Source organism: Parambassis ranga, chromosome 24 (assembly GCF_900634625.1).
Source record: "Parambassis ranga chromosome 24, fParRan2.1, whole genome shotgun sequence".
NCBI classification, from domain to species: Eukaryota; Metazoa; Chordata; class Actinopteri; family Ambassidae; genus Parambassis; species Parambassis ranga.
Genome location: NC_041043.1, coordinates 14,468,442 through 14,480,490, shown reverse-complemented (window position 1 = coordinate 14,480,490; position 12,049 = coordinate 14,468,442). Strand labels below are relative to the sequence as shown.

General features: G+C 43.2%; 1 protein-coding gene across 2 annotated transcripts in view; it reads right to left on the bottom strand.

Moving 5' to 3' along the window:
• bach2b (BACH transcriptional regulator 2b) overlaps nucleotides 1–7,888 on the bottom strand; it is a 71,738-nt gene extending 63,850 nt beyond the window's left edge. For both annotated transcript variants that reach the window (XM_028397061.1, XM_028397062.1), the window contains exon 1: nucleotides 7,551–7,888. The gene's annotated coding sequence lies outside the window, so the exon portion shown is untranslated. The remainder of the gene's footprint in view (nucleotides 1–7,550) is intronic.
• Nucleotides 7,889–12,049: the final 4,161 nt, after the last annotated feature.

Below are 12,049 nucleotides of genomic sequence, written 5' to 3'. Positions count from 1 at the left end.
TTATTAGGACTCTCAAAGTTAACGCCTTCTGTGCAGGGTGGCTCTGTGCACGCACGCACTTTGCTAGGATCGGAATCGGCATCGGCAGATACTCAAAATCAAATGACTCGGACTCGGACTCGAGGGCAAAAAAACCTGATCGGGACATCCCTAGTTAAAATATTTGTTTGGTTGGCTACGGTCCAAAGCACCTCCATTTAAAACTCTTGTTAAAATACGGATGAGAAATCGCTGCCTTTAACTAGATGATTTGATATTTTGGGATCCAAAGACACGTATGCATGACACACACACAACATGTGCAAAAGGTGGTAGGCTCACACAATTCCAATAAATTCAAAATAGAGCAAACTAAACCACAAATATCTGCATGGCTACAGTGCAATCAGGGGATGTTTTTGAACTGTCAAATGCAAAGATCATGCAGCTATAATGACGACGTGAACACAAGATGTTGTCAACTCACAAAACGATCAAGAGATCAAATTGTTGTGTGCACTGAATCATCACTAGTCCTTCCCTGACACTCACAGAGGCACACTTATTAATGTCTACTTATACCCCATTCACGAGCTGCAGATGTCAGAGCCGTGTTAACATGCCTAACGTCCACAGTGGGAGTGTATTGTTTTTGTGGGGAGTCTCTGATGTGCAAAACAGTACAAATAAATCCACACTGGGAGGAAATTCTGACCTCTGCCACGGCTGCTGCCACCTCAGACTTCAGGGCACTCACCGAGAACCTTTGGCAGATGGACAACATCCTGCTGCTGCTGCTGCTGCTGGGGGTCATCCCTGCTCCCTCCCCTCCCTTTTGCTGAAACAATGATCTCACTACACGTACCAGGAATCCGCTGATTGTTTGAAATACCTTCCACTATGCTTGATTGAGCATAGCACCCACCCACCCCCTTTCCATCGACCCACAGGGGGGAGAGGGAGGTGGGTAGGTGTAGGAGGTGTGGAGGGGTGCGGGGACAAAATGACCTTGGCAGGAAGCGTCCAGCCCTCTAGCAAGATGGGAACGAGCTTCACTTGGGCCCTTATAACTAATGGTTTAAATTTCAGTCAGTGACAACAAAGCCACTGTAACTCAGTAAGACTGATCGGAAAACACAGAGCATGCTTCTTGGCAGTGCAGGTGAGGAATCTGAGACTGATGCTGAAAGTAAGAAGAAATGTGGGACCGACGGACACTGGATTCGAAGCCGTTATTAATACCGGAGAAGAACAAAAATATATATAATCTGGGGCTGCTCTCATTTCTTAAAAAAAGGCAAAACTATAGCTGTAGTGAACTGTACCAGTCATGTACTGCTAATGTATACACCATTACATGTATTTCCATTGTGGCGATGAAATCTTACTGCAGAAAATGCGGAAATTCTAAGGCACCTGTAACTGTTCTGTTCACTTGAGGAGTGCCTCAAGGCTCAGTTCTTGGATACCTATATTTTGTATGTCACAATACCAACAAGCCAAAGCTTGCACAAGATGAAAGGTGGTGTAAATCATTCAGTTATTATTATTATATCTTACTATCAACAAAAATCCTGTCCTGTTGGTGTATTATTCATAACGGAGTTCTATAACGCTTATCACACAATCTTAAATGCATGTGAATGTTTCTGTTGTCGCCACCGCTGCTGCATGAAGGATTCGGCCATAAATCTTCACTTGTTCACTCATATTCATACAATGTAATGAGCTTTGCACCAATAACTCAGCCAGAGGAAGAAAGCGCTGGTGATTGCAGCCACACTGGTTGTATGCTTTGTTTCAGTGTTGCCTGCCATGTCAGTGAGGCGAACAAAAGGGTGTCACATAAAGGATATGACCTCAGACTTCAGAGGAAGAAGCACACAGCAGCATTCTTTTGTCTGCACCCAAGCGCTTTTCATTTCAAAGTCAATTTCAAAGGTGAATCCAAGTGAGCTTGTTGTGTTTTCTATGTCTCTTCTACAGGTTTTTAAGGTTGTAGTTTACATTTTTATGATATGATATTAACTGTCAGGCTGCTCTGGATAATTTGATTGTAACACATGACCCTTATACACGGCTGAGACTGAACTGCGTAACTTCTTCTTTTGCTCTTGTTGTTGACTTTTAAGACGTTTAAATTTTCCATCTCCTCAGGAAGGTCATGTGATGTGACCAGAGCTCCAGTGCACACACACTGCAATTATTTTGTCAATTAGAAATACAGCCTGTTGAAGCATAATTGCAATTTGATTTGTTGCACGTTCAAAAATATTCCTGCAAAGACTTAATAAGTCACGAGATTGATTTACATGTAAAAACAAAGCCTGCATGTGGCATTCTGTGGTTCAGGAGTGGCTGCATGAGCTTCCATTTTATGTGTGACTCAGCAGCTGCAGAAAGAACACGGATGACAGACCAGCAGAGGACCACTATTCCTACTACTACTACTACTTTTACTGTGCTTCAGTGTTCCCCAGGAGGACTAACCCCTGAGAACACTCTGTTTACACTGCCTTGTTTTCACAGCAAACTGCTCTAATTTGATATGGTATGCAGATCATTTCTATGGTGGCAGCAGGGGGGAGGTGGGCTCTGGGGACCACACAGACAACAGTGTTTACTATGAATAACCTAAGCAACCCTAAGAAAATCCAGCGTGAATATATGGAGGAGCAAAGCTTCCTAGATGCTGTGATAATGGCTCTGTTACTGTTACCAAGGTGAATACCTAGATGTGGCAAAAGCACTCGATGGGGCTCATTGGCCGCCATTTTCCCCCAGTGGGCTCAGGGAGGGGGGGGGGGGGCAAACTGTAGCACACATGTCATTCACGTTCTGTGACGCTTGGAAAAAAAAAAAAAAAAGAGAGACCACACACAAGTCAGGGGAATTTAAAAAACAACAACATGCAAAAGCTTCATCAAAGGATGTGTTTCAATGTGGAGGCGTGCATCTCACACAGTGCACTCTGGAGCATGCTCAGAAGCCTCACAGACCTTTTATTAAGCTTTGTGCCAACCTGACGGAAAGAAAACGGGACATTTTCCACAGCAAAAATAAAAAGGAGGAATTATTATTAAATCATTAAAGAAAAATTCTTTGAATCAAAGTAGGTGATAATTTTAGAGGAATTTATTATTAGATTTTAGGTTAATGACATTTTACACATTTTTATTTTTGTCATTCTAAATATATATATAAGTCAGTGAGTATATAAGTCAGAATTCTCTTAACAATCTAAGCTAATCTCAGGGAGAAAAGCATTTTTAAAGCAGATTTTTTTTAAATAAAAATATATATATAATTATTATTTGGAAGCTGAAATTCTGAAAATTTTGCCGTCGTTTTAACTTTTTTTCACTTGTATTGATTTTTCTGAGATTTGACACAAATTAGGGCCACAAGAACAAATTTGAAATGTATTTTAACAATGCAGAGAGAGAAATTAAAAATAAAAATCAACTCACAGATTAGATTTCTTGGCTTGGTTTTTTCATTCTCTATGTGCATTAGTATTATTTTCTTAATTATTTCAACCTCTGTGTATAATTAAAATGTCCTTAGTGGTTGAGAAAAAAAAATAAACTTGTCGTTTTATTCACGACACTTTCTTTATAGCCTATAATTCTATTAATATTATTATTTAAATAATTTGTACTGAACTGACTGAGTTCCAACAGAATGTAGTATATTCTGCACAGTCTATCACACGAAGAAGAGAAGGTTACATGTAAAGCTCCTCCTGCAGCTGAAGCTGACATCTTCTGACTGAGGCCAGGTTCTGTGCCAGGTTCAGCTGAGTGTGAGGAAACCAAAAGTAGCAGCACCTCTCAGGTTTGAACACATGTCGGCAGAGCTCTCCGCTCCCTCAGCAGTCAGTAGTGGTAGTGCTGCACTAATCCAATACAAACAGATCATTACACTCACTGTGCTAAATGTTTTCTCTTCACTCGCTGAACGACACTTCACATTCTTTTAAACTGCTTCAAATTCTGCTAAACCTCCCTCCCTCTTCCACAGCTATTAGAACCAGATGCACGTCGTTTAATTAGCTCAGTGTGCTTCCACAATTATGAACTTATGGATGACCACAAGATGAGTGACTGAAGCATTTTAACTGAGAGTTCAGAAGGTGAAGCTCTCCACTCCGGGGCAGGGACACGAGCCAATGTGATCATCAAGTATGTTTGACGCAACTGGAGGGATGATTTACGTGCTTTGATAATTTCTTTCAGACAACACACACACACACACAAACCAAAACAGAACAATCAGAAATATGCCTGTGGTGTTTTAGATTTGATAGCTTCTTGACAAGTGTGATCAACAAACACTCTGCAGCCACAGACTGATGGGGAGCTGGGTCTGCAGGGATAATGCAATCTGATTTCACACAGCCAGCGATAATGTCAGAGCACATCGCTGCCATGAACGGCAGGAGAAGAAGAAGAAGAATGAGCAGTCGTGACGTGACGGAGAGAAAGAAGGGATCACAGCAGAGAGAGAAAGGCAGAAGGGGGGGAAACAATAGCTCTTGGTGTAAAATGCAGGATCTGAGATTTCTCTCAGCACTGCTGCTCCTTCTACGCCTCACACTGGCAGCAGCCCAGTCAAACATGCCTTTGTGCTGACGTGGGAGAGCTATGGGAACATGTTTTTTTTTTTCCCTCTCCCAAGCCAAGGCACTGACTTGGGATGTTGAGCTGAGCTGAGCTGGTGGGGTTTACTCAAATACCCTCATTGATCCAAACAGTCCATGGAGACTGAAGAAATGATGAGAATCAGAACCCCCACCCCCCTTTTCCTTACAACACTCCTTCAACAAATGATGCACCTTAACAGACTGCTAGGAAAAACTGCAAAAATCAATCCTGCATCATTAACCCGCGTGGTTACTTGTGAACACCAGCAGCTTCTGTAAAATAAAGTTTCAGCAACATAAAGCACAATGACACCGGGAGCTACAGCTACAGTTCGGAATGGAAAAGCCTGAAGAAAGAGTCGGAGGGTGGGTGGTGTGTGTGTGTGTGTGTGTGTGTGAGGGGGGGGTGGGGGGGCTGGCGGCCGGGTCACATGAAGGGATCCTGTTGCCGTGTGGGATTTCAGCTGTGGCTGGGAACCCTGCGGGACTCATTATGATAAGATCCCCAAAACAGCCTCGCTTTAGACTGAGAGAGATGTTCCCAAGCCGAGCTCAGCTCAAGAGACGAGGGTTATATAATAATAGAGTGAGGGAACGTGTGTGTTATAGAGTGACAAGACAATGCTGACCAAACTCAATACTGTACAAATCAAATGAAATGAATCATCTTCTTGTGTGTGCGTCTGTTTTTGTTTTATTCAAATCTGTAGTTGTTGGCATCTCATCACAGATATATATGTGTGTGGCTTCACTACTTGGCTGCAGCCCTGTGATGTCTTATTTAACAGGTTTTTACAACCATGTAGGGGGCAGAAGAGAGGTGGGATTCAAAAATATGTGATGCAATAGGTGGGAAATAGTATCATTGACTGTCCTTGGTTAAAATTACATTGTGAATTAATTATTTGGCTGTGTCCAAAATGTGTCACACATTAAAAAAACAACCTGGTTGCTTTATGATGTAACGCCACAATCCATATTTGCAAATTAAAATATGTTATTGCACGTGATAAGAGAAGCAGAAATACTCTCATGTGTTTTATGTTTTATTCTATTGCTGATAGACAAAGAAAACAGGCGACAGCCTGAACCACAGCGTTGGATGAAGTGGCATTTAAGCCTGACTGAGTCACTGTGGGGTTTACAGTTTTGCCACTCACCCTCCTCCCCCCTCCTCCCCCTCACAATAAACAGGGGGATTGCCATGCATGGAAAGGGGGGGGGGGAGAGAAAGGCAGCGGGGGCTACTGTACAGAACAAAAGGCTCCGTGCGTAAAACTGCGCATGAGTGCTGCCGCCATGCACGTGTAGTGAAAGCAGAGCGGTGTCAGTGAAAATGTGTTTGTTTCACGTCAGCTGCCTTTAAACAAGCGACACCGATGACTCTTACTACACCTGCACCCCTCACCTCCTCCACTCCACTCCGCGCCGCGCCAGCCTCCTCCTCCACCACCACACACACCCTCATTTCTTTAATGGAGTATTGAGGCTTTCAAGATGCGACACATGATGATGATGATGATGATGATGACAGAAGTGGCTGAGGAGGAGATGCTGCCCTGCGGACCCCCCCCCCCCCCCCACCCCCACCCCCACGGTTGCATCAGCGCAAACAGACAAAGAGCGGCAGGAATGCTGTGTGGATGTCACTGCTCCTTAAAATGCTGTATCACCGCATCACTCCCACTGCACACCGTGGACGCGCACACACGGCTCTGTTTTTTTATTATTATTATTATTATTATTATTACTCCAATGAACAAAGCACGCCGCGGTTAAACCCCTCAGGCAAACCATTGTCCAAACACACACCATCCACATATTTTAGATCTCTTTAAAACCGACCTGCCCTGCAGCGCAAGAGTTCTAACGTATCAAAAAATGTCCAAAAAAAAAAGATCATTTTCAGAGCTTACATCACAGCACAATTCCCCCACTACATCACTGAGTACTACATAATAAGACTGACTAAGCCACTACTGCAGCATCCATTCACATGACAATGCAGGACCGTGCGTAAAAGGCGCAGCTTTCCTTTAAAATCCGCCACAGTCGCCACTTTTATTCTTCATTTAAAAACATCTTCTTTTATTTATTTTCTGGGGGATCTGTTTCTATAATAACTCCCGATAAAGGGTTAATGTGTGGAGGAAAAAAAAAATATGGGTTCTTAAACGCCACCGTCGAGCGATGGGATTGAGATGATTCCATTGGCTGTCGGAGCAAACAAGGCTCGTCCTTACACAGCAAATATTTAGATGTTTTTGTGAGGATTCATGAGCGGGTGTGCTGGTTTCATATTTAAAGAGAGAGAGAGAGTGCAGAGAATTATGGAGACATGATATTGCGATGGTAATAATTGGTAAATAACAAGGAGAGGATGCTCCAATTTGGTGCACATGTAAACGACTGAGGGAGGGTTGTTTAATGACGCTGCAAGTGGCAGCTTCTGTTTCGGGAGCATTTCGCTGGTATTCGCAGCAGCAGCAGCGCCTGAGCCTCCTCCGGGATCATCAAAAAAACTGAGAATAACGGGAGGAGCGCGCACACACACGGCGTATTGACTCAAAACATAACAGGATGTGGTACAGAGTTGTGTTTCACTCCTGAACCCGCGTTCACACCCCACACACACACACATTACAGCCTTCAATATTCGCACCGCACGCCAGGCTGTAAGGTTCATGCATGCGGTTTTTCATACAAATATATAAGTGACTTTTTTCTCCTCTCTCTCCCATATGTCTCAGTGCGCAGAGCGCTGGCTGGAGACCACCGCTGCTGCCACTTAAGCAAGTTTGCAACTCGATTATGAGAGCATCAACAATAGACCTGAGATTCTGAGCGAGGGAGAACTGACAGAAACAACACGGGGGGAGAGAGAGAGAGAGAGAGAGAGGGGAAAGAAACGTGCACGTCGACTCACCTTTTACTTTCTATTCTGCTCGTATTCCAGCCCTTTTCCCCACATAAGTTCTTTCACATGATGACTCGCTTTGTCGTTTCCTCAAAGCCTCCCGGCTGCAGACTTCTTCTTCTTCTTCTCCTCCTCCTCCCCCGTCGCCGCAACTCGATTATTTCTCACTTACAATAATGATCATTGGGAAAAAAAAAGAAGAAGAACAACAACAACAATAACAACCGCGTCTGTGATTCTACGGTCTGTTGTATAAGTGTGTGTGTGCGCGCGCGCGTGTGGATGGATGTTGTGCGTGGTGATCCAGCGCGGCGTGCCGCTCCGTCTCCGCTGTTTGTTACACTCGACTGGAACGCCTACTCTCAGTCGCTACATTGTTGACATTCGGCCGCTGACGTCACTCCATCCCCTCATTCACAACATCGTTAGCGCCGCGCGGCTTTGCGTTGCTGCTGGCGGGAAGCGTGCGCGTACTCCGTCGAACGTGCGCACCGGAGCTTGGAGAATCGCACTACTTGCTCCCCCGAGCTCAAATCCCTCCCACCTCGCGCTCTCCGGTTCGGGCGGCCTATCCAGCTACACCCCCCCCCCACCACCTCTCTCACCCACCGTCCCCCACACTCCCCCCTCCTCCTCCCCCTGCTGCATACAGCGGGAATATGACAGTGAAAGATGACACAAGACATTTTTTCCACAAGCAGACATCACACAAAAACACATTTTACTCCAGAATTTATGTTGTTTTATGAGTTAAAAAAACGTAGAACGTGGATTATATTTAATTTAATACAATTTAGTAAATACAAATATAATCCAAAAGAGTTATTAAAACAATTAGGTAAAATCTGTAGTGTTCAATGATAATGGTGATGATATAATAATAATAATAATAATAATAATAATAATAATAATAATAATAATAATAATAATAATAATAATATACAAATAAAATAATAATTGGACAGTAACTTGGACTAAAGCACACTAATCAGAATCAGAATCAGAATCATGTTTATTGCCATGTAAGTGAAGGGGGTTCACATTACTAGGAATTTGCCTTAGTGATTGGTGCATACAAAGAACATATAATAATTAACATGCAATAAGATAAAAACTAAGATAAAATTAAGTAAATAAACTAAAGTAAGGCTAAATTTACATGACAGACATGGCATAAGAGACATACAATGAACAGAACATAAAATACTTGGCGGATGTAATGGTAAACATAGACCCTTATATGAACGAATGGAACAGTGTAATAATGTAATAATGTAACAGGTACCACTCGTGTGCAAGTAGTGCAAGATGGAGTAAACAGTGCAAATAGTCGTCACTGTGCAGTGACTATACTAAAGTGACCTTCTGAAGACCTTCTAATGTTTCCTAACCTAAAAGAAATGTGTCAGAAAAATTCATTTCTACATATATTTGCTTTTTTATACTTTGCCTGGTGTTAAAAAAAATGAATACAATAAAATAAAAATGACTAAATTTTAAGTATGCCAGGTGGGTGCATCACTATTCAGATGCGAGCAATAATAAGCCAAGTGCCAAAAGCTGCAGTTCCTCAAGTGGCCACTTGAGGCTGGCTCCAAAAGTGAGTCAATCTTTACAGACCTCCATGTTAAAAATGTCCAACTTTACAGCGGAAAGAAACGTGTTTACAGCCTGGTAAAAATTCATACTAAAAATCATGTTAATCCATCACCTCACATCTAAAAAAAAACAACAACAAAAAAACACACACAGCCTCCATGTTTCTGGTTCCCTGTCCAGCCCATTAAGCATTTGTAAAGCCTGATGAAGGGTGCACTGGGTGACCTTGAGGTCTGGAAAGATGAGTCATGTCCAGAGTTAAAACAGATAGCTGAGGACAACACAAAGTTATTATTAGCTGCAAGAATGACTGAATGGAAGGTTGGTACAGTTAGTCTGGAAATATAAATCATAAACAATCAATCAATACTGCGAATAATCATCACCTTTACCTTTTTCAATCAAAAGTGGCAAATGACACAAGTTGAAGGCGTTGGGGGGGGTGCCAGGTGTCCCACCTGGGGACCCATTCGGGTCTGTGATGTTCACTCATAACCATCAATGGCATTTTAATGTTATAATATTGAAAGTTGAACAGTTGGACTACACTTACTGAGAAAACCAGTTGTGTGTGGAGGGGGGGGGGTGGTTGGCTTTCGGGTTTCACTTCAGTGTTTCAGTTTTCAGAGTTGAAAAGACACCAAAGCAAACACACCAAAATGCAAATGTATGACGCTAATTGAGCAGAGCGAGGCAGTGGGAGGAAGGTATAAACTGGAGAACAGCGCTCAGCGTTAACACCAGCCGTGTGAGGGAGGCAGGGTTTTTGTTTCTGGAAGGAGCTCATCCTATTTGGACAAGCAAACACTCACTGGAGATGTTTTAATTTCTAATGTAAGAAAAAGTGCCCCCCGGGGAGTTTGCATGTAATTATGAATTATCGTCGTGCGGCAGACGGTCCCGATTTTTTTCTTAGCAGCCCTCACTTTCCACTGGATGTTCTGAGTGGCATTCAGAGAGCGGCTCCCTGTGCTGCTGCTGCACGCATTAAATGGCCAATTTGAGATGGTTCTGCTGCTAACATCAAAACAACACCACCAACAGGCATTTTGGTACCAACACGGAGAAAGCATCAAAGTGAGGGAGAGTCGGGAAAATAAGACAGAGCCATGTTGTACTTGTGTGTTACATGGAAGGGAAGGTGGTGAGGATGTTTCGCAATCACAAGTAAATGCTCTGTAAATACAGAGTGAATAATCTATAAATGTGATTCTTAATAAATAAAGCACCAATGACTAATATCAGTCCTCACTCTGAAACTAGAAACAGGAAACAGCATTTTCAAGAAATCTGAACCTCAAGTTACAACAGTGTGTTAGACACCAATGACGTATTTCATACACAATGGCATAAACTAACCCTAACCTGCACACTATGAATGACTATGAATGGTGCATGCTAGCCTGTGTACTGATGTAACAGATGGACAATGCATTGTCAGCTCCGACCATTTTACAAACGTGAAGGCTGATTTTCTTGCGTATGGGCGCTGCCATGTTGAGTCTGCACAGTATAGAGGTCAAGAGGTGAGGCCACATTGTCTCGCTAACGCTAACCCACTTCCACATCGAGCCCGCAGCTCAGCTGCTCTGTTGGCTACTGACAACAATGTTACTTCCAACTTTTTTAAACCAACAATAACTAAATAAAATCACAGTGATAAAAATGACCGGGATGAGATATGCTGCTGCCAGCCACCAGGGGGCAACAGAGTTAATTGGGGATTGACTCACTTCTGGAGGCAGCCCCTAGAGGCTGCGGTGTGAACTGCAATTTTTAACATTTGCTTCCTGTCTCTGCCCCGGTGGTTGCTACTTGTGCACTACTTTGTATATACTATTCCATGCACAACTTTACACGCTAATTTGTCCTACTTTGTACACTAGTCTGTATGCTACTCCATGAGCGATGATACTTTTTATGTGTGCTATGCCATCATACATTTTTCTCCACAAAACATATGCAAAACCTGCGATCTGCAGATTAAACATCACACTTCCGAGCTGCAGCTATCCAACAAGCTCACATGAAAAGTGCACAGTCTTCACAAAAAGGATTTTTATGCACAAAAAAAATGAATAAAAATATTTACACAAAATATTTGGGAAGTGGGAATAATTTACACCTCGACAGGCTATGTAGACAGTGCTTAAATCCAGATTTTTTACATGCAGCGTCAGCTTACTTGTAAGAACTCAGATAAGAGGCAGAGATTTCTCTGTAACTTGAAATTAATATGCATTACTCATAATTTCAAAGTCAAATGTGACAGAGGAAAATCAGAGGGCCTTGAATTAAGGAGCTAAATGCCAAATAAAAAGAACTGAACTAAAGCAGAAATGCAGGCTGTCTAGAGGTGATTTTGGAGGCCAGAGACACGGTTTGACAATCCAGCAGCTAATCCCCCAGATTAGTGAAGGTATTCATATTCATATTCATCCGCGCAGAAACCCATGGGACATCTTGAGTCTTTTGGATTCTAAAACTTAAAGCAGTGGTCCTCCAAAACCGGGGCTGGGGGGGGGGGGCTGTGCCATGGGCGAGAGCGGAGACAAACCTCGACCCCTTTGTCTCAGTGCAGTACTTTCACAGTCAACATCCTGCACATGCTCCCAATGCACTAAATGCATGAGGAGAATTTAATTACACAGTATAGACTCCCCCCACATCACACACACAGACACACACACACACACAGACACACACATAGACACAGAGTGCAGAGGCATTCCTGCACTCGGTGACCTCTCCTTCAGGCCCTTTCAAGGAAGGCGGATGACTGAAGCTGGGTGGTGTGAAAGGGGGGGGTAAGTGTGGGGTGGATGAATGGGGTGGTGACGGTGGTGTGGAGTTCATAGAGAAACAGCGGTGGACTAGTCTTCCCGCCCAGCGCCCACACTGTGGACAAA